The sequence below is a fragment of the Danio rerio genome, chromosome 23 (assembly GCF_052040795.2).
Source record: "Danio rerio strain M-AB ecotype USA chromosome 23, GRCz13ab, whole genome shotgun sequence".
Taxonomy (NCBI): domain Eukaryota; kingdom Metazoa; phylum Chordata; class Actinopteri; order Cypriniformes; family Danionidae; genus Danio; species Danio rerio.
The window spans coordinates 21,548,402-21,572,562 of NC_141043.1; the positions used below are offsets into that span (position 1 = coordinate 21,548,402).

At 38.9% G+C, this 24,161-nt stretch overlaps 1 protein-coding gene and 3 long non-coding RNA genes across 7 annotated transcripts in view; 2 read left to right on the top strand and 2 right to left on the bottom strand.

The window, feature by feature from the left end:
• LOC141380480 (uncharacterized) overlaps positions 1–1,618 on the bottom strand; it is a 44,664-nt gene extending 43,046 nt beyond the window's left edge. The window contains exon 1 of the long non-coding RNA XR_015523467.1: positions 1,528–1,618. This is a non-coding gene — a long non-coding RNA (uncharacterized LOC141380480). The remainder of the gene's footprint in view (positions 1–1,527) is intronic.
• Positions 1–24,161, top strand: part of LOC147831275 (uncharacterized) — a 111,480-nt gene that overhangs the window by 12,742 nt on the left and 74,577 nt on the right. The window lies entirely within an intron of this gene.
• Positions 1,203–24,161, top strand: part of avpr2ab (arginine vasopressin receptor 2a, duplicate b) — a 57,198-nt gene continuing 34,239 nt past the window's right edge. For all 4 annotated transcript variants that reach the window (XM_087306958.1, XM_087306960.1, XM_087306959.1 and 1 more), the window contains exon 1: positions 1,203–1,552. The gene's annotated coding sequence lies outside the window, so the exon portion shown is untranslated. The remainder of the gene's footprint in view (positions 1,553–24,161) is intronic.
• LOC147831276 (uncharacterized) lies at positions 8,036–23,131 on the bottom strand. The gene is made up of 3 exons (XR_015523458.1): positions 18,064–23,131; positions 11,340–12,850; positions 8,036–9,790 (listed from the first exon to the last, which is right to left on the bottom strand). It is a non-coding gene; the product is annotated as an uncharacterized LOC147831276 (long non-coding RNA).

A 24,161-nucleotide genomic window follows, 5' to 3' on the forward strand; every position in this document is an offset into this window, starting at 1 on the left:
ATTGATGGTCTGTAAAAAATTTGCATAAAAATGGGAGTGTCGATTTGAGCACGCACTGATTTTCAGTCAAAACACACACACACACGCACGCACGCACGCACGCACGCACGCACGCACACACACACACACACACACACAAACGGGAGAAAGACTGACTGTGTTTACATGGACATCATAATCCAAATATTTGACAAATTATTAAATAGTGGACTTTAACTGCAGTTTGGCTCTTTCATTCAGGGAATTCCTTCATGCCCCTCTTGACAAACGAGATATATAAAAGCAACACTGCACGCTTGTTTTGCCAACACATGGCGTCTCTCTGCCGTCTGAACACTGTAACATTAATGAATATTAATGAAGTTGCACAATAGAGCGCGCTGATTGGTTTGAACCAAGTCTTACCCATGCATTAATGCAGCACACTCAGAGATGTAATAAGGCACTCTCAGGTACAGACGTCCAGTCTACACGCTAAGATCTCATGGCCGTGATGCAACTGCAAAAATTCATTTCAAACCAGAAGTACGAATTTGCTCGAAATAATGCAAAAACAACCAATTTTCACTTTTTAGTGAAATATACGTGTCCTAATAGTGTTTTTAGCAGCATGGGACACATAAACGGCTGTCAACAGCTCAAAAAATGTGTTTTGAGACAATTTAAGTTAGAATTAAAATTTTTCACAAAATTCTGCAGATTTGTTTTTTTTTTTACAAAATTCTGTGCAGAAATAGCAAAAATGTCTGCAGATTCTGTCTGGCCCTATTTATAAGGTATGATCTTATGTTACATCCATAATCTTGTACCTACCAATTTACTAAATATTAATAAGCAGCATATTAGTACTTTATTCAGCTAAAAGTCTTAGTTGAAGGCTTGTTAAAAGAATTAAATTTAAAATTTGTTCATTTTCCTTCGGCTTAGTCCTTATTTATCTGGGATGATAGCGAGAAATGTACCTTAACATGAAGTGTGACCTATATTTATATATGAAACATGAATCTTTGTACAACAATTACAGATGCATTTTAGCATGGGAGTCCATCCCTGGGGTGTAAAAAAATCCCCGTTCTAGATCATCTGTATTTGACTACAGCAGCTGGATTTTGGTTTTTGGAGTTGGGATAATGAGGGGAGGAGTTCATGAGGAGGGAGGGAGACCGTAGGTGGAACACAAGTAGCCCAAGCAAATTATGTTTAGTGCGCTCACCAGACCACAGTATACAGTATACCTACTGAGAGAGTGACACACAGGCGCACTTTGCCTTTCTCTCTCTAAGCTGAACGGACAGAAGAAAACTGAACTAGATAAAATGAGCTTGAGCTGACAACCAACAGAAGAGTTTAGCAGCATTGCTTACTTATATTCTACGTAATTCCCAAACATATATACAATGATAGACCGAGGTTATCTGAAACAGATTGAGTGTCAATGTAGCACGCGTGGACGTGGCGTGGACAGAGCATTATATGGCTTAGTTTGTGAAGAAAACTGTGGATTATATCGCAAAGTGAAGTACTTACAGTGAAGAACCGGAGCTGACTGACGGTAAGTGCTGCAAATCAATCAACGGTCAAAACAGCTCTTTCCCGTTCGCGCGCAACACTAAACCGTGCCGCACACGTGATCTCGACAATGTCAAACATAATTTTGTTGCTGGACGCGTGCTAATATTTGGATAAGCTTATGATTATTTAGTGTCTTCCATAAATAACGATACTGCTGCTTATGATGTCTAAAATAATGAGCTTCAAATTGAAAAAAAAAATAGTACATTTTAACTGAGAATATGGCCAACAATTGTTCTCAAATGCATTTATAATTGGTTATCCCTTAAATACCAATTTAAATCAGTTTTTCTATATATCTGTACCTGTAAACTGTTTTACAGACTATAATAACTTACTACAAATAGCAATGATGGTTAAACAATGGTTAGTGCAGGAAAACACAGCAAATTTGTGGTTATTAATTGTTATTAAGTGTAATCTATCTGGAGCACCTATATGAATATTAGCCTACTTCTTCATTTTATCAGCAATGTGAAGTAAAATACTACATATAAAACACTTCAGTCAGCTTAAAATACTGTCAAATGATCTTTGGAATGTGGCTTGCTTCATAATATGCGATGCAAACATATTTATCTCAAAGCAACTTAAAAAATTTGTAATATTAAAAGATATGTTCGGTATATTTTATAGGAAAAAGAATATATATTTATTAATCCGTTAAACGTGTATGTTACCAATATTCCCTGTAGACAACTTTTTTTTTGGCTTAGTCAATATTTATAGTGATATTTTAATATGATAAGTTTTACCCTGAAGGTTTTTTGTGTGTGTGGGAAATATTGCAAACACATATTTTGCAAATGAGCTATTGAAGAGCTTTGTTTCAACATGTATTAACACTTCAAGCATGACATTATTCACAGTATGTTAGTTAATTAAATATATATATATATATATATATATATATATATATATATATATATATATATATATATATATATATATATATATATATTTACAACCCTGTAAATATACCGCCACCTTAAAATACCTAAAACAAAAACTGAAATACCTGGGCTCATATTTGACTCTTATCTAGCAGCGAGTTTCTGAAAATGCATCCAGCATAATTTTTTTACAGTTTGGAATATTAGCAGATCAGTTTTTATTATATTCACAGATGAAGTAGTTAACGCATGTGAATGAACGCAGCTTCCTAGACTGAGGTTAAATCACAGTTCAGCTGTCAATTCAGAGTCATCTATTCAATACTAAAGTAATTAACTTGTACAGCACAATGTGATAAATCAAGTGTTCATAAAATGATCGCGCTTCATCGCGTTTTGATGTAAACTCTCATGCAGAAGTGTAGATTTTGATGGCTGAGGTCAGCTGTGAGGGTCACTGTACCCATCATCCTCATACACTATAGGAACCCCAGTGTTTCACAGCGCCTCTAATTGCTCTTGATGCTTTTCATTTTCCTCTTAATTAAAACTGTAAAATGCTTCATGAAAAGCTTTACCCATGAGCGACTGCTGATGCTTGGTTATTGTGGTAATGTGGGGCAATCGCATTTATGATTGACTGACTTCCAAATGATTTCGTGAACTGGAGTTTTGGCTTATGTTAAGGTGTTTTTGGTTTACAGTATGTATGTAGTCTTACTGATATTACAAAAATCCATAAGGAGGAAAAAACAATGCAATGATTAATTTAAATCGTAGTTGGTTTACATGATTGGTTTTTCACATATTACCGAAAATACTAGCAATGGAACCTGTTAACTGTGTAAAACTGGAAATGTAGTCATCTCGAGTCAACATGATTGACCTGCTTTTATTGAAACCTTACCAAGCTTTATAGATCTTTGGACTGAGAAAAAAAATGACTAGGTCAAGAGCCTGCAAATGCTTCACAGATGTTCCACATTTCAGTGACGTTTACCAGATTTTAACCTAACGTATGCTGGGTTCTTTCCTCAAAAGGTAATTTTTTTCCTCTCTAATAACTGAAATCATGTAGAGAATCCCACTATAAGCAAACAAATACAGAGTCTCTCAATGAACCTAGTGTATACGAGATTTCAAAGTCCACTGATGTTTTCACCTGGCCCAGAATATGCACAGTAAAGCATAAAAACAAGGACTCTTTGCTTGTATTTCTAAGTATTCAATTGTGTCGTTTACATTTTTTCAGTGTGTATTTAAAGATGACACACAGCGATCTGTTTAAACAGGGATAAATGGGACAAGTTAATGAGTATATGTGGAGTAGTCAGCCGTCTATGAACCTGTTTCTAAAATCCCTTTGTCCTCATTCTCACGCATATCCATTCACACTTCTTATATTTGTGCCTACCTGAAAAACTGTCAATTAAATAGCCCTGTTTAGCATTACTATACCTCACTATACAAAACGCCTGTGCATGTAGCAGATGCATTTATCCGATGTGACATACAAAAGAGGAGCAATTTGTCCAGGAGACTGCTTGTATTTCATAATGTAAGGTACTTCTGACAACTATGGGCAAGCAATAGATGGAGAAAAATGCCTAAAGGAAATGTAAAAAAAATTAACAATAACAACGTTTGTGCACAGAGTTGGGAGTAGCTACTTGGGAATGTATTGGTGTTACGTAATGTAATTACAAAATAAATGTAATTCCGTCATGACAAGTCTGGTACAGATCTAGAATGGTAATAAATATGTACAGTTGAAGGCAAAATTATTAGCCCTTCTGTAAAATTTTTTTTCAGATATTTTTAAAGTGATGTTTTAAAGAGGGAAAGGTTTTAAAACACATTTTTAAACCTAATAATTTTAGTTAACGTTTGTCTGACATAATAACAGTGCATAATACTTTACTAGTTATTTTGCAAGATACTAGCATTCAGGGTGACACAGTGGCGCAGTAGGTAGTGCTGTCGCCTTACAGCAAGAAGGTCACTGGGTTGCTGGTTCGATCATCTGCTTAGTTGCTGTTTCTGTGTGGAGTTTACATGTTCTTCCTGTGTTCGCGTGGGTTTCCTCCGGGAGCTCCGGTTATTCGCACAGTCCAAAGACACAAAGGTGAATTGGGTCAGCTAAATTGTCCATAGTGTATGAGTGTGTGTGGATGTTTCCCAGAGATGGGTTGCGGCTGGAAGGGCATTAGCTGCGTAAAAATGTGCTGGATAAGTTGGCAGTTCATTCTGCTGTGGCGACCCCTTTTTGATAAAGGGACTAAGCCGACAGGAAAAAAAAATGTAAAAAATTTAACTTTTTTTTTTTATTAAAAAAAAAAAAAAAAAAAATATATATATATATATATATATATATATATATATATATATATATATATATATATATATATATATATATATATATATATTAAGTAGCTTAATATAAAAAGTAAGACTTTTCCAAGAAACAACATTAAAGGAAATACTGTGAAAATGTCCTTTCTTCATTAGACAGCAATTGGGGACTATTTGAAAAAGTATATATAGGCTCGTTTTGAAAACATAGCCCTATTTAGATTTCTGGAGATTGTGAATTACCAGAGCTACGTTTAGCTGCATTTCTTCTTTAAAGCGAAGGCTATGGGGCAGTATGATGCCATTCCTTTTGTGCTTACCATACCGTTTACCTCCATGTGGACAGCTTTTTCGCTGTTAGCAGTTTGTTCAGTGGCTCGTTGGGTACGTCGGAGGATTTGAGACAAAGAGCAAAGTTGACCGTGACAACAGGGTTTAAGTCTGGTGAAGAATAGCTCCAAAAAGCAGGTAAGACAAAAACAAAAGCTAAAAAATAAAATAATTCAGTAAATAACATTGAGAATGTGGTAAAATCTGAAAACGTGGTAAATATCAGGCTGCCGCGAGGGCTTTTCTTTTTCTGGATTGGTTTTTAAAACACTGTCAGTTGGGTGTAGGGAAGTGGGTAGTTGCTGGTCAATTGGTGCTTTATAAAGCACTATCGGTTGGGTTTAGGTAATGGGGTGGGTGGGGGTTTCTATTGGTTGGTCGGTCAGTCAGTCGACAACAGCCTCTGGTAGATTTACGTGAGAAGAGCAAGCATGAATGGCACTCGCAGGTGAAAATTGAGATGTGAAAAAGTGTACACAGCGGCCTCTGGTGGATTTGTGAAAACAAAAACTGTAAAAATGTACCTCCTAGAATGTATTTGGCACTCTCCGGAAATGTATACTAGGGGCACGTAATCAGAATGAGCCTGGGTTGGAAAAAGTTGTCACATTTCATAGGAGGGCTAATAATTGAGCTTTCCATTTGTATATGGCAATGTTGACATGTTTGGTCTTGGTGGCATATATCTGCTACGCTGCTGCTGTTTTTATTATTGGTGCAGAGCAAGTACAGAGGCTTGCTACTGTCTACTGTCAAAGTAGTCACAAACATGCTGTCTGAGTATATATCACACTGCTGCTGAAAGCATACCATACATGAAACCCCATAGCAGATTTATACTGAGGTGGATTTGACACGAAGGATGATATCCAAATATGATAAAAGATATAGATTGCTAACGCAAAGAACACTGAAGCATTAAAAGGCTAAGGAGCAAGCTCACTGGTTGCTCAGATAATAACAATCAATCACATACACATCTAGTTGAAGCAGACTGAATGGAACTTTTTAGCCAACCAGCCTAATAGAGTTTTAAAACAGGACTTTGCATTCATTCAAATTACAGAGAAATTTAGTACTTAAATTCCAGCTAATTTTTAAAATGTTAAGAGGGTAGTATATGATGAATAATATTCAGTTGTTGTCTTGCCTGTTCTTGACGTGCACAATCCCTGCTGCTGTTTAAAGGTGATTTAATAATACAAAGCCATCAGAAAAGTTTTGATTAAACTATTATTTGTTATGATTTTAAATCTTTAACCTCAGACTAGGGCAAATATAATTTTAGATTGATTGGGATGATTCTGTAGGGGAGTGCATGTGCATAAAATATAATAAACAATCAACAAGCACAGATAAATTCAATAAAGAAAAAGATACAAATTACATAAACATCATTTTATTGTTTTTTGAGGAGTCGAACTGTATTCATGTACAGTAATTGAATAATCAAATGTAAATTATTACTGCATAGTCCTTGTTTTGTAAATGATTCAATAGAATTGATCGTTATTAATTTGTCAAATTTAAAAACTGTTCAATTTCTTAGACCTGTATGCTTCAAGTCCTGACTCAACATGTGATTACGAAGTGATATTGCGAAGGTCCACATTGGGATATCGATGCTGAAACGATATATTGTGCAGACCTAATCTTGAAGAAAAATAGAGTTGCTTAAGCATGATTTAATTTTAAGCTGTGTTCCATTGTATTTATCTATGCCTAAAATTTGTTGGTTATATTGATTATATTTTAAAATCACACCAATAATTCTAATTTAATAATGTCTGCCCCAAAAAAAGCTATTCGAATCGTCTGGTAAAATTTTTTTTTGTATTGAATTATACAGAAGACAAATGATCGCAGGGCCAATTTTTTCCATATTGTGTAAGCCTAGTATAGTATAATAAAAAAAAAGTCAAAAGCTCTTCCACTAGCATCCTAAACTGAGTGTACTTTGTTTTTACACGTGTTAGTGTACACAGTGTACACACAGTCAAGAGTAATCCATCTGATATTGTGCACAAACATAGGAGATTGACACACATGCACTAGAGGGATTCATCTGTAGTTAGGTTACAGATTACAAATAACACTTTATAGACTGTGTGCAGGGTTCCACACAATTGATTTATGTTGCCCCGACACAAATCGATTAAGTTTACTATTAATGATTAATCGAATTGAGCATAAAACATTTAGGTTGTTCCAAAAAAAATAATAAAAATCCCAAGAATTGTGTTGTTTTAGTTTATTTTAATCAAGTCATTTTCAAAAATCTTTTGATTAAAGTGTAATAAAGAATGTAACTGATTTCATTGGATTACTTTTGGATTACTTTGATAAAAATTTTTTTTTTCAAATATTTTAACTATAATTTTTAAACATTTAAGCTAGGCTAAACCAGAGTTAACCTTACAGTATTATAAACACTGATCATTTAAATTAAGAATAATTCAATTTTAAAACAGAGCCTGCACAAAATGAAGAGTGCTTTATGCTTCTCTAACAGGGGTCCGTTCTTCGTACGTGGATTACTCAATTAGCTGGATTTGGATGTTGACGATTTGACACGATCCAGGATCGTTTCGTTCTTCAAAGCTGATCCGAGAGTTGTTGTCATAGCAACTGTTCTGCTAGGTCAAACCTGATCGGGAGCAGGTTCAATTCATATAAACAGGATTAGATCGGCTCAGTTCAAGCAAAGATAATACAGAAAGTATGTTCTGAATTCTGATATTATCTTACAGTAGTAGTTATATACACTTGGGAAAATGGTACATATTTTTTAACTATATATATATATTTATATATATATATTTATATATATATATATATATATATATATATATATATATATATATATATATATATATATATAGTTATACTCATTAATAAAATAAAGTTATACATATTAATAAAACTTATGCAATCTGCACCCTCGAAATTAAAGTACAAAGACTGCCACCTGGTGGTGCACAGAGAAAACTTATTGATATGAACGTTTTAGATCACTTTAGTACAGATTGTGTATGATAGAAATGCAGAATATGGGACTTTTTTTTAAAGCAATAATACATTTATGCAGTCATAAACATATTTTGATAGTTAATAGTGATTTGATGCTTCAGAAAAGTTGCAGACGCCTTTACCAATATCAAAATGCTTTTGTAAAAGACCAGTTATTCTTTACACCGTTTAAAAAACGGCTACTATAATATAGACAATATTTTCTAAATGTAGAACTAAATACACTGATATGCACTGAAATACATGATGAATACACTTGACACATGAAAGTGTAAAGCCTGCAGCTCACAACAAATGTGGAAGGTTATTGCGTGTCATATTTGACAAACGGTTTACTGCTAATTTGATGTAATTTTGCTCATATGGATAATTGAATATTAATCAGATGATGTCATTACGCTGCTGTGCCGTCAGCCAATCGTTGCATTGCTGATCATGATTTCGAGGATCGATAGATCTGTCCTTCACAACACACGCAGCGATCTCAGATCAGTTTATCCAGACATTCTAATCGGATTCGCGAACTTGTTTGAAGAACCAAATTAGCGAGAGATCAGTTATCGAGATGAAAAGATCCAGGATCTGCCAAATAATCTTAGATCATTTAAGCGAGGTACGAAGCACGGACCCCAGAAGTCAGATGCAGAAATTAGTCTTCACTGTATAAATGCAATACAGTGAATCATTGCTAAAGATATAAAAGTTACCATTTCCTGCAACCTGAATAATTTAAACCTGCTTATAATGTTTACACAGTAACAGAACAGATGCAAATCATAAACTTCCACTCTGTTATTGTTAAACCTTGCCGTTATTCCATAAATCACATGTACTGCAAAGTATAGCGTTCTACTTGATACTGCACATGCCGCTATATGGGACTATTGCAGATGCACACATTCCTGTGTCAATGCTGAAAGGATATATTGTGCAGCCCTGTCCTATACCACAGTAAAGGAGCAGTGAAGCAGTCGTCAGTGTTGGAGGAATGCGGGTGTGTTTTGGGGAAGGACTCTGGGGTTCTGACACAAGCACGGAACAGAGCTGAAACATGAAAGGAGAAACAGACAGTGGAAATGGGTTAGATAAACAGAGGCACTAACAGATGAAAATAGGTGGATCACTCAGTCATCCTTCCTGCGGTGTGGCTGATTTCCTTTGATTGACAAAGACATTGAATAATAATCGAGGAGGAGCGAAATGTGCTTTTTTTCTTGGAAGCAGTCAGGCCTACAGTACTTCAAGGGGTCATGAACTGCATTTTGTTTTATTTTTATCACATTCTCAAATGTGCTGCTCATACAATGTTAGCAAAACATTTTTCTCAAAAAGTAATATCCTTGAGGTGACCAGACGTCCCATTCTTTCAAAAATAGTCCCATATTTCATCCCTATTATACAGTCCTGTCTAATTGGTTGATAAAATAATATTTTGTCCCATAATTCATTCTTACTTGTCATGTGAAAACAGCATAATTAATAGTAGACAATCATTTTTTGTATATTTTGAAGAACAATACTGTAATTTGAAGAGTAATTACTGAAACTTTTCAGTGCGTTGCATGCTTAATTGTTCAAGATTTAGAGGATGAAAGAAGCAACGGAACCAGTGACTAGGCTTGGGCGATATTACGGTATTATGGTATACCGCGGGATCTAAAAATAGCAACGGTGTCAGTTTCAATACCGTTATACCGTCATAAAGTATTAAATATCCTTTATTTAATGCCTAAAAAACGTGTGTGTGGTTGTCATCACGGGACAGTGTGGAGGAGAGAGATAGAGGAAGAGGGAGGGGGAGAGGGTGAGAGGGAGAGGGAGAGAGGGACAGGGAGACGTGACGTGACGAGTCGCGCTTCAAAGTGTCCTGCAGTTTGGCAGTTTAGACTGAACAGAAGGGAGACGTGGTTAATATGAACGAGAGGTCTGCATTAGAGCTGAAGATCTTTGCCCGAACCCGGCGAGACCCGAAAAAATCCAAATCCCTGCATTAAAATCCATCCCTGCAAAGGTGAAGCAAATTATGACGAAGTAGTAAAAAAAGAGAATTTTGACGGCGGTCAAGCCAGTCAGAAAGAGCGGTTATTCCAGCCGCAGGTATTTATCGGTCGCTCATACACTGCGTATTACGGTAGAGCCCTAAACCGCAAGCTGACAGGTAAAATGTCGAGGCCACTCGCTACCCTGAAACTACGGTCATGGAAAATTAAATGCATGTTCCTGACTAGTATAAGATGAATAAACAATCCTACCCAAAACTTGCAAAATCAGCCAGATCAGAACTCTGCATCTCGGCCTGTAGCAGTAGCAGTGAAACGGTGTTCAGTGCTGCTGGACGCACATGAGCGCAAGACTGCGCTAAAGCCAGTGGATTTAATAATGTTCCTCCACAAACACACGTAGCCTAATCTTGGTGAGTAAAGGGTTTTAAATTATAAATAAATATTAATTAAACCATATAATCATAATGTAGACAGAGTATACAGACTAATGGTGGCATTATTCTTTTAATATTCAGCTTCAATTTAGTTACTGCCAAAATACCCGTCATCATTTAGAGATTATTTGATTTGTTAAGCAAGATTTCTTTTCATTGGTGTGTTGGCCAATTTAAAGGCTAAGTGCATGTAGACCTATAGAGTGCTGAGATGTTACGATGTTACAGAGGACTTATTTTATTTCTTTGTTCCAACTTTCAAGTGGGATATAGTCTACGTTTGTTACGAATAAATGCTGTTAAAACATATAAATGACTCATTCTTGAAAAAAATGCATTAGAGCTGTAAGGGCTCGGGCTTTATAAAGCTGTCAATCAAAATGTACGTGTCGGACTCGGGACCTATCGGGTATAATTTTTATGGCCCGATTACAGCTCTCTGCATTCCCGCGGGAGCCGGCCAGATTTCTTACGGTGTGGGAGTAAATTTCTGAATAAATCGCGGGAGAGATGTGTGTGTGTTTGTGTAAGACAGAGAAAGTCTCTCTCTTTCTCTCTCTCTCTCTCTTCTGAATGGTTTAGGCTCAAGCCAACAGTTTGGTGACGCTGTCTGAGCCTTACGTCATATTTTTTTTTATTACGCCGGTAATACCGGATACCGGGGTAAAATATGGAGGCGGTTTGACGGTCTCAAAATTTGGACACCGCCCAAGCCTACCAGTGACCTGCTTTACATTATACCTTCATCGGCCGCTTTATTAGGTCCAACTGCTCCTTAACTTAAATTACTAAATAGCCAATCACATGGCAGCAACTCAATCCATTTAGTCATGTAGACATGATCAAGACGATTTGCTGCAGTTCAACCAAGCATCAGAATGGGGAAGAAAGGTAATTTAAGTGAGTTTGAATGTGGCGTGTTGGTGCCAGACGTGCTTGTCTGAGTATTTCAGAAAATGGCGATCTACTGGGATTTTTACACACAACCATGACTAGGGTTTACAGAGAATGGTCTGAAGAAGAGAAAATATCCAGTGAGTGGCAGTTCTGTGGACGCAAATGCTTTGTTGATGCCAGAGGTCAGAAGATAATAGCCAGACTGGTTCGAGCTGATAGAAAGGCAGCAGTAACTCACATAAGCCCTCATTACAACTGAGGTCTGCAGAAGAGGATCTCTGAATGCACAACACCTTGAAGTGGATGGGCTACAGCAGCAGAAGACCACACCGGGTGCCACTCCTGTCAGCTAAGAACAGGAAACTGAGGCCACAATTCACAAAGGCTCACTGATTGGAAAAACGTTGGCTGGTCTGATGAGTCTCGATTTCAGCTGCAAAATTAGAGTCAGAATTTGGCATAATCAACATGAAAGCATGGATCAATCCTGCTTTACATCAACGATTCAGGCTGGTGGTGGTGGTGTAATGGTGCGGGGGATATTTTCTTGGCATAATTTGGGCCCATTAGAACCAAATAAGCATCGTGTCAACGCCACAGCCTACCTGAGTATTGTTGCTGACCTAAAATGATGAGTAACTGCATGATGCTATCAATATGGACCAAAATCTCTAGGGAATATTTCCAGTACCTTGTAAAATCCATGCCACGAAGAATAAGGCAGTTCTGAAGGCAAAAGGGGGTCCATCCCGGTACTAGTAAGGTGTACTTAATAAAGTGGCCTGTAATTGTATCATCAGCATTGCAAATGTAAATGAGAAAACAGATTTTAAAAATGAACACAAGGTTTGAAGATTCCATTTTCATGTAACACTTCACTTGAGGGGGTGTTAAGGCTGTCATGACACCTTTAATCATGGCTGACACATGTTATGAATAAGATTTTATGCATGCGTATGACAACTGTTATTATATGTCATTCGCTCAGTTATGTCATTTTTAAATGCTTATTATTTGAGATCTCTAAAGTCTTTGTCTTCGTAATGACAACTTGATATTACCAAGACAACACACATTACTTGTCATGAATCTGTCATGAACACTTTTTGCCGTGAGACCATTAGAACTGTTTCATGAATTTTTTTCTGAACATTTTTCAGTGGAGCAAACTGAATTTGACTTTGAAAATTTCTTATTTAGGTGGCTCAGTGGTTAGAACTGTTGCCTCACAGCAAGAAGGTTGCTGGTTTGAGTCCTGTCTGGGTCACTTGGCATTTCTTTGTGGAGTTTGCATGTTCTCCCCGCATTGGCGTGGATTTCCTCCGGGTGTTCCAGTTTCCTCCTGTTGTAAATGAGGGCGATGCCAACCCTCTTGTGCACCACCAGAGGGAACCATCGCCAGAATTCTGATTCGACTCACGGACTCAAAATCCCATAAGCCCTGCTACCTGGCACTGATTACGGTCCAGGTGCAACTCATCAGCTCTCGTGTATATATACCACACTCACGCTCCGGTTCGTTGCGAAGTCTTGATTTGCCTGGCTGTCATTTCTGAGCGTTCCATACTCCCTACTTCGGACTGATCTGTGTTTCTGACCCTGTGCTTGTTCTACGATTACGAAAGACATCTGCCTGCCCCTGATCTCCAGCCTGTTATTCTGACCAGTAAGATATCTGCCTGCCTTTGAACTTTTGCCTGTCCCACGTTCTGTCTCCTGGATTGCCCCTTTGTGTTTGTTTGTATGTGTGCTCTTAATAAAGCTTGCAAATGGATTCAATGCCTTCTGACTCATCACAACAGAAGACTTCGCCACTACAGAATCCAGCAGCTTTAGCACAAGTCTCGACTGAACTTTCCGCTCAAGCCACTCAGTTAGCCACCCATCATCAACAACTCACCCATCTAACTTCTCTCACGGAGGAACTGGTGAGAGCTATGCAGCAACTCCGTCATCCGAATCCTGCAGTTACCCCGCCTGCTACCATGACAGCTTCTCAACCAACGCAGGTCTCCAATGCTCCGGCTACCGTAAGTCCCCGATTAGCTTTTCCTGAAAAGTTTGATGGGTCACCTTCTCGCTGCAAAGGCTTCTTATTGCAATGCAAACTATTTGTTAACCAACAACCTGCATTATATCCCACTGATTCTAGTCGGGTGGCTTTTGTATGCAACCTGTTAACGGGGAAAGCGCTGGAATGGGCTACAGCGATATGGAAGGAGGAGGAATGTAACTATCCCACATTTGAAACTTTTCTCAAGCAATTTCGGGAAGTGTTCGAGCACCCAGCAGATGGGAGAAGCCCCGGTGAGCAGTTACTTTCTCTTACACAGGGGCGTAACACAGCTGCAGAATACGCCCTGTCATTTCGCACTCTCGCCGCTCAAACTAACTGGGTTGAGGATACACTGAAGACACTATTCAGACGGGGTCTGAATACCAATCTACAATCTGAATTGGCTTGCCGTGACGAAGGAAAGAAATTGAACGAACTCATTGAACTTACCATCCGTCTTGATCATCTGATTCGCAGCCGTAGAAATCCTCGCACACAGCTCCATGTTTCAAGTGACACGCCCCCTGATGAACCCATGCAACTGGGTTTCACCCGTCTCACCCATGAAGAAAGAATGCATCGATTGCAAAATCATCTATGCCTGTACTGCGGTCAATCAGGGCACAGGAAATCCACCTGCAGCGTACGACCTCAGACACCAGTTCAATTGGTGAGTCCTTCCCATGTTCCTGCACTTTTCAGTGTACTGATTCCTGTGATTATTAAATTTGATAAAAGAATGATTAATACTACGGCTCTTGTCGACTCTGGATCTGCCGGAAACTTTATATCTAAGAAATTTGCTTTATGTCACGAACTATCTCTCAGCTCATATGATTCCTGTCTTGCAGTAGAAGCACTAGACGGTCGTCCTGTGGGTGAAGGACGCATCCGTATGATTACGAATAAGCTACAGTTACAAGTTGGTGTTCTACACATTGAAGAAATGCAATTCTACATTATTGATTCAGTTAATCATCCACTGGTGTTGGGACTGCCCTGGTTAAGGCGACATGATCCTCATATCTCCTGGAGGGAAGGACAGATATTGCAGTGGAGTGAGTCATGCATGAAACAGTGCATCCAGCCCATTCACAAAATTCCATTACGAACCACCAATGTGTTACCTGAACTCGTTGATGAACTAATCCCCATTGAGTACCATGACTTACATGAAGCTTTTAGCAAACAAAAAGCTACTCAACTTCCCCCACATCGACCAAGTGATTGTGCTATTGAGTTAATTCCAGGTTCAAGTCCTCCAACGGGTCGAATATTCCCTCTGTCACAACCTGAGCACAAGGCAATGTCTGAATATATCGACGAGGAATTGGCCAAGGGTTTCATCCGACCTTCTACATCTCCTGCTTCAGCTGGATTCTTCTTTGTAAAGAAGAAAGATGGCAGTTTACGTCCCTGTATTGATTACCGAGGGCTCAATGAAATCACTGTAAAATTCCGCTATCCATTACCCCTCGTACCTCCTGCCCTGGAACAATTAAGAAAGGCTAGATATTATACCAAGCTTGATCTTCGCAGTGCATATAACCTTGTCAGAATCCGTGCTGGTGACGAGTGGAAGACCGCGTTTTCCACCACTAGGGGGCACTATGAGTACACGGTAATGCCCTTCGGCCTGTCAAACTGTCCATCCGTGTTCCAATCTTTTATGAACGATGTCTTTCGGGATATGCTGGATCGCTGGGTCATCATTTACATCGACGACATCCTCATATATTCAAACACGATGAAGGAACATGTTGAACATGTACGTATGGTGTTGCAACGCATGATTCAACATCGTCTGTACGCCAAATTAGAGAAGTGTGAATTTCACCAGACACAGATCGCCTTTTTGGGATACGTCATCAGTGCAGAAGGGATTACCATGGATGATACGAAGGTACAGGCAGTTCAACGATGGCCGTTACCCCAGAATCTCAAGGAGTTGCAGCGATTTCTAGGTTTTGCCAACTTCTATAGACGGTTTATCAGAGGCTTTAGTTCAATAGCCGCACCATTAACAGCCATGACCAAACGAAATTCCCACAAACTATCCTGGTCCTCTGAAGCACGCCAAGCATTTAGCGATCTAAAGACTCAATTCACCACAGCTCCTATTCTCCGTCATCCCAACCCAGACCTACCTTTCATTGTGGAAGTGGATGCATCCAACACAGGAGTCGGTGCTGTGTTATCTCAACGTCAGGGTCAACCATCCAAAATGTATCCATGTGCCTTCTTCTCCCGTAAATTGACCAGCGCAGAACGAAACTATGATGTGGGAAATCGCGAATTACTGGCAATGAAATTAGCCCTGGAAGAATGGAGACACTGGCTGGAGGGGGCTAGTCAGCAATTCACCATATTAACTGACCACAAGAATCTGGAATATCTTCGCTCAGCCAAACGTCTAAATCCCAGACAAGCTCGTTGGGCTTTGTTCTTCACCAGATTCGACTTCATTGTCACCTATAGACCAGGGAGTAAAAACAGTAAGGCAGATGCATTATCCAGGCTATCAGAGGATAAAACCCCAATTAGTGATGAAACCATTATTCCTACGAACTTACTAGTGGCTCCAGTACAGTGGGACATACTTACCGATTTCAAGAGGCCAACCGAGAAAACAACCCTCCAGTAGACTGTCCGAATCACCTGATTTTTGTACCCAATAACATACGTACCAGATTACTGACCCATATTCATGACACTCCCAGTTCGGGGCATCCAGGCATCACTGCAACTTTGGAGTTAGTCAAAGGCCGTTTCTGGTGGCCGTCCCTCACGAAGGATGTAATTAATTATGTTCAGAAATGTAAAATTTGCCAAAGCACGAAGGCATCTCACCAAACCCCTGCTGGCCTGTTACAACCGCTACCGGTTCCGCAGCGGCCCTGGTCCCATATAGCTGTGGACTTCATTACGGATCTCCCTGTTTCCCAGAACAACACAGTCATTCTCACGGTGGTTGATCGTTTCTCCAAGGCTTGTCGCCTAATACCGTTGCCCAAATTGCTCTCTGCCTTTGAAACCGCAGAAGCCCTGTGCAATCATGTATTTCGAATGTTTGGCTTACCTGATGATATCGTCTCAGACAGGGGATCCCAATTCACTTCCCGGGTATGGTCCGCTCTCTGTAAAAATCTAAATATTAATGTTAGTCTCACCTCAGGGTACCATCCTCAATCCAACGGCCAAACTGAACGTATGAATCAAGAAGTCATTCGATTTCTACGTTCCTACTGTCATCAGCAACAGCACGACTGGAGTCGCTATCTGATGTGGGCAGAATATGCACAAAATTCATTAATAAAGCCAGCCACGGGTATTACGCCATTCAAATGTATTCTTGGCTACCAACCACCCCTGTTTCCATGGTCCGGAGAACCCACTGAGTTACCTGCTGTCACGGATTGGCTGCAGCGGAGTGAGGATGTTTGGAACCAGGCTCACAGACATCTCATGAGGGCAGTCAGGAGGAGAGAGATTCAGGCGAACCGTCACCGACGCCAGGGACCCACGTATCAACCGGGGCAGTGGGTGTGGTTGTCGACACGAGACCTTCGTCTGAGATTGCCCTGCCGCAAACTCAGTCCCAGGTATGTAGGGCCATTCAAAATTGTACGCCAGATTACTCCAGTGTCTTTTCGCTTAGCCTTGCCTAATCATTATCGTATTTCTCCTACTTTCCACATGTCATTACTCAAACCCGCTGGTGGTCCACGAGAGGAGGCGGTTGAGGAGGAATCGGAAACCAGGACCCCTCCACCTGTCATGATCGAGGGCGAGGAAGCTTACCTCGTTCGAGAAGTGCTGGACTCTCGACGTCGGGGTGGCGCCCTCCAATATCTGGTGGACTGGGAAGGGTACGGTCCAGAGGAACGGTCCTGGGTGAATGCTAGAGATATTCTAGACCCAACTCTCACGGAAGAGTTTCATCAAAGGTTCCCAGAGAAACCAGCCCCCCGACAGCGCGGTAGACCCCGGCGTCAGGTGCCTTCTCGCTTCAGGAGCCGCTCGCAGGAGGGGGGTTCTGTTGTAAATGAGGGCGATGCCAACCCTCTTGTGCACCACCAGAGGGAACCATCGCCAGAATTCTGATTCGACTCACGGACTCAAAATCCCATAAGCCCTGCTACCTGGCACTGATTACGGTCCAGGTGCAACTCATCAGCTCTCGTGTATATATACCACACTCACGCTCCGGTTCGTTGCGAAGTCTTGATTTGCCTGGCTGTCATTTCTGAGCGTTCCATACTCCCTACTTCGGACTGATCTGTGTTTCTGACCCTGTGCTTGTTCTACGATTACGAAAGACATCTGCCTGCCCCTGATCTCCAGCCTGTTATTCTGACCAGTAAGATATCTGCCTGCCTTTGAACTTTTGCCTGTCCCACGTTCTGTCTCCTGGATTGCCCCTTTGTGTTTGTTTGTATGTGTGCTCTTAATAAAGCTTGCAAATGGATTCAATGCCTTCTGACTCATCACAACACCTCCACAGTCCAGACATTCGCTATAGGTGAACTGGATGAACTAAAACTGCCCGTAGTGTATGTGTGTGAATGAGTGTGTATGGATGCATTTAAATAAATAAATACATTTAATTAACTGAAAACTTAGCAAAAAAGTCAACCCCCCTGATCGACAATGTATAATTTGCACCCTTATTTCATATTTCAGCAATTTTTTTTCAAGCATTTACACTGAAGTTCTAAGTAAAGTGAGAAATATGATCACATATGTACGTATTTATCACTACATACTTTAAAATGTAAAAATAAAAAATAGAACAAAAAATAGTCCTTAACTGTATAGGCAAGGCAAGGCAAGTTTATTCATATAGCACATTTCATCCACAGCAGCAATTCAAAGTGCTTTACATAAACAAGAATAAAAGAAACAAGTAAAATAAAAATAAAAACAAATAATAAAAATGAGTAAAAAAAACATAAAAACAGGTAAAATGTGATATAAAAGAATGAAGAAGAAGAGAAAAACATAATAGTGAAATCTGTCGGACATAGCACAGTGCTCATTCAGTAAAGGCACAGCTAAACAGATGTGTTTTCAGTCTTGATTTGAACATGCCTAATCTTGGAGCACATCTGATCATTTCTGGAAGCTGATTCAAGCAGCGGGGGGCGTAGTGGCTGAAAGCTGATTCACCCTGCAACACCCAGTAATGTCTCAGACTTTTAGAGCCCACATTACGTGACTGGCAGACAGTTTCATCTTTTAGAAAGGAGACACACAAGTGATATGAAATGCTTGATTGCCACTTTCCCTTCATTGCCTCTCCTCTGCCTACCCTGCTTCCTCTTTCCAGAGAGAGATGCTGCTTCATACAGTAGCTTCTCCTGCTGTGATGCATTCCTGATAGGCGTTCATAAATTAGGGATTACTTTCCATGCAAGTCTATTTCGCATGGTCCATCAGACACGCACACGGATTCCAGTGTCTCCCCAAAACACACTACTCTGATGTGCTGCTGACGTACACTGATGAATTCCTTATCAGCACTTACTCACGGTGAGACCAGGACACGAAGATAAAAGAAACCTTCATGACGGACCGTCTGAGTCTGATTTTGATCATGATGAATGTTATAAAATGCAGTCTTTTCCTACAGCATGCTATTTTCTCATTTGATTTCACAAAACAATTATGTGTACTGTACAATAATTAAAGAAATCAAAGTAAAAATGGTAAACTTACCTTATTAGGTCAAAGTGATGTCTGCTGTTTTGGAGACAAGATGTTGATTCCCAGCATTCACTGGGGCATGAATGACTGCTTTATTGTTCACTGCTTAATTGTTATTGTGGAGTCGATATTCAGTATAAAAATGTGATTAGACACTGGAACCAACAGCCTTCACTAAGCCCTGCTTTAAATACATCTGCTGTTTTCTTGGTCAGGATTTCTTTACATTTGCGTATGTAAGCCTCTATGGAGAATTTGTTTGTTTTACTAGTGTTTTTGCCTGTAGTTTGACAATTGAAATACTGCTACAATGCAAAAGATATTGCTGACCACAAAACTAGAAAATCAAAAACCAGTTTTCTAAAAATATAAAGAAGAACAGTGCGTCACAGTAGCTCAGTGGTTAGCACTGTTTCCCTATAGCAAGAAGGTCGCTGGTTTGAGTCCTGGCTTGGCCAGTTGGCATTTCTGTGTGGAGTTTGCATGTTCTTTCTGTGTTCGCGTGTTTCCTCAAGGTGCTCTGGTTTCCCCCTACAGTGCAAAGATATGTGCTATATCCCATTTGACATACTGTTACGCACCATCTAGGGATAGTGCACAATATGAAAGACTGAGCAAAAATGAAAGAAAATAAGATACAATTCACTATCCTAACCACTAGGGATGTAACGGTATCAGAATTTCACGGTACGGTAATACCTCGGTATGAATGGCACGGTACGGTATTTATTGAATAATTTACAGGAAAAACAAAACTAATGAAAAGACTCGAAAAAAGTGCCAAATGTGTTTATTTACCTTAGCACTGAACATATCAGTGACATACAAATTAGCCATCTATCTGTAAGTTTCGAAACAAGAACTTTTTTAATTTAAATAACAAAAAACTATTAAACCATGTAAAAAAAAAAAAATTAAGTTTCAATTTAGTATTGTTGAAAACTCATCACATTCAACATTTAATCACTCACTTAGATAGAGATGGCTTTTTTAAGGAAAATTATCATATAACTATAATCTGTTAAAAGCTGGGATTTCTGGGCATGTCCCCTGCAACAGAAAAAAAACCCTCTCATTTGAGACTGAGGTTTCTGGGACAGAGAGATATGATTTAGCCATGACACCCATGGTCAGCAGGCAAAAAAGGTCAAACACGCCAGTGGAACGAAGTACCACAAACTATTCATGTGACGTTGTGCGCCTAGGCTTCAAAGCATGTATCAAAAAAACAATACATCTCGCATTGAAGCAGTGTACCGGAGCCATCATCATGTGATCAGTGACGTCTGAAGCTTCATTTTCACTTATACCCACGTGACTGCTTCGAATTTTGATTCAAAGTTTTAAACACTCTCATGAGTTAGTAAAGTGTATAGTGAGAGATTAGGCATCGATTACATACATTTCTACTGTTTCAAAGCACTGAACAGGTCCCACACACCAGTAATTCATTTACATTTACATTTAGTCATCCAAAGCGACTTACAAATGAGGACAAGGAAGCAATTTACACAACTATAAGAGCAACAATGAAAAAGTGCTATAGGCAAGTTTCAGGTCTGTTTCAGACTAAATTCAACTAAAATACAATAGTAATTTATAATAAAAAGATTTTGAACCATCCTAAAGTTTATTAGCGTATTTTTTACAACTATCTTTAAAGAAAACCATTTCATATCGTAGTAAAGTGTTTAACAGAGACAAGTTAGCGAGTGCAGCCTGAAAGCACCGCATATATAGCCTCCTCCTTAGAGCATTCGCCTTTCATGCAGGAATCGCATGGTTCAATCCCCGCTTGGAACAGGACTAGTTAGGACATGATAATTGTAAATTATTTTGAATACCTTGGATTGACTACAGTCATCAGTGGTTTAATTTAACATACCTTATGTGTAAAAACTAAAGTAATTGAGTAATTTGTTTATATTATTGTTGTTGTATAACTACATGAAAGAGTTGGTTAGTTGTGATAATTAGACATTATTGCATCACAGTGCTTTCCCACACTTTAATCAGCAGAGGTCCTCATCGAGCTCTGATTTAGAAAGCTTCGAGTAACAAACGTTTTTCCGAGTTAAGTGCTTCACTGGTTCAGAAAGCTTCATTTCACCATCACTACCATAAACCAAGCAAACACAAAACAAACTACTCACAAATGTCAGTGGTCACAACGTTAACACATTCAAAAACTCTGCTCTATGCACTATACAAACGTTTCAACAAACACAAAGCAAGTGATCAAAACAAGATGGCCACCAAGCAAGATGTGTCATGGCTTTTAAAACACTGTAGGCCAATCAGGAAAAAGCAATTAGCTGGAAGTGGCCAATCAGATGTTTTCTAGGCAAAGCAGAGAATCAGATGAGACAAGACGACCATAGGGTTGTAACAATACTTTTACTACTCCCTACAAGTATGTACTTTTTTGTGAAGGAAAAATATGTACTTTTGAGTGTGTAACATGAGTATGCAAGCTTTGTGACATACTACTTCCTCGTTAACAGATCGTTGTGTTGCTTAGTTACGTTTCCTGTCAATCATCCACACATCATGCACATTTCTTTCATATTTAATTTCCTACCTTATTGTAGAAGCAGCAGCAGGTTAATCTCCCATTCGCGGGTCTTTCATGCAGAGAAATCTCCTCAGGTTTTTGGATAATTATGCATTTAGAAATTAATGTCTTAACACATCTTTATATAAGTTCAGTATTGTTGTTGCATAAGAAATATAACACAGAAAGCGTGATTAAAATATTTTCTAGTGGCCTTGATATTCATTAACAGTCATACAAACATCTTTACCAAAGCCTCTCTACTGAACGGTTGGTCTCGCTCATCCATTATGTTTGTTGTTTATTTACACTTTTTATCCACGTTTGTAGTTCTAATCGAATTCACATTTATTGAGCGATGAACTGTGGGTAATATTCTTGGTTAGGCTGCCTTTCCACAGCACACGACAAACATGCAACAGACCAGAAGTCATTCATTTCCAATGGAGAGTAGTCCAGGAGCTGCGTGGAGTTCCGGTCATGTCCGTATGCAGGAAATTTGGATCTGATTTGAGCTGCGGATCCTGCGGATTTTACCTCCTGTGATTACTAGACCATATAGGATAAAAAAGTTTTAATTAACTTTTTTGCTTACATTAAAAATAAATTTCTATTCATAAATGAGTACTAAAAAAAATATAGTTTTTTTTAATGTTCTCTCCACATTCCACAATTTTTTTTTGCGGTCGATGAGTTCCTAGTATTTATTCATTCATTTTTTCACCCATGGTGAGGCACAGAGAACAAAGGCTCTTGCTTTAGCACTCCTTTAGTTCAGACACCGCAAGAATCCAGCTTTTCTCTCATTGTGCGTGACAAAACTGAAAATTCTGTGCGACTGCCACAAGTGGCCATATTCCGACAGTCATGTCCGAATGTTGTGTGCAGTGGAAAGGCGGCTATAGAGTATGGACGGTTCTACACTTAAAATTTTTACTGGAAATAGTAAACCATTCGGGAATCTTTGGCATACTCTTTTCAACATACTACGATTTGGAACATACTAGTTCTATTTTCAAATACTATTTAGGATGAAATAGTTTGTGAATTGGGACGCAGCAATAGTCTATAGGGGTGAAGTGAATTAACTAAATTGGCCCTAGAGTATGAGTGTGTGTGTCAATGAGTGTGTATGTATGTTTCCCAGTATTGGTTTGCGGCTGGAAGCGGTGTAAAAATATGCTGGAATAGTTGGCGGTTCTTTCTGCTGTGGCAACTTCTAATAAATCAGAGACTTAGCTGAAGGAAAATGAAGGATTGAATAAAGAAGAATGGTGACAGGCTTATCTACTTCTAATTTCTACAATATAAAAACATAAAAATAAATGTTTTGTTTGGAAACTGCATATTATATCTTAAAAATTAAATGTTTTTAAATGATATAATGATAAATAATAAATGTTTAAAGATATTTTTCTTTATATTAACATATATAAACAATTATAATTTACATAAACATAATTAACTTGTTCAAAAATACAGTTGCAATAAAATACCAATATAACCTTCTGACTTTAAATATATATATTTATTCAGAATGTATTAATAATAAAGGTTATACATTTTTAAAAAAAATTGCAACATAAATATTGAAATCCTCCACCTACGGTTCATACAGTAGCATCTTTTCTTCTGTTTTTTTTTTTTTCGTGTCTTCTAGCATCTCCTCTGTCATTTTTCACCTCTGTTTATTTATGTGATGGTAAAGGGCACCTTCAGAGAGTGTTGTGAAGGGTCACAGGCTCAGGTCCCGCAGCACACGCTGTTGTGCTGTGATGACCGCCCTGTCCTCTCTATACCACACATGCTTTTAAAACACTCGTTTCTCCATGAGCCTCAGTCAGCAAATCAAGTTAAAATACAATGTGCACACCTGACTATTAACATTAAAGGGGAAGTTCACACAAATATAAAATGTACTCACTATTTACTCACCCTCAAGGGCTTCCAAACCATCTGTTAAACAGAAAAGAAGATATTTTGAAGAATGTTCGAAATTAGTAGCCATTGATATCCATAGTTGGAAAAAAAATACCAACAAAGTCTATGGCTCCAATAATACCAAAAAGAAACTCAACTACACTAAAAAATGCTGGGCTCCACACAATTCCTTCATGTTGTAACACAAATCGAATAAGTCAACAAATTTAAGTGGATTGAGCATAAAACAATTAGGTTGTCCCAAAAAATCTCAAAAATGGTGTTGTTTCAGCTCATTTTATTGTTAGATTGTTAGATTGTCGCAGTGGGCGACATGGTGGCTCAGTGGTTAGCACTGTTGCCTCACAGCAAGAAGGTTGCTGGTTCAAGTACCGGCTGGGTCAGTTGGCATTT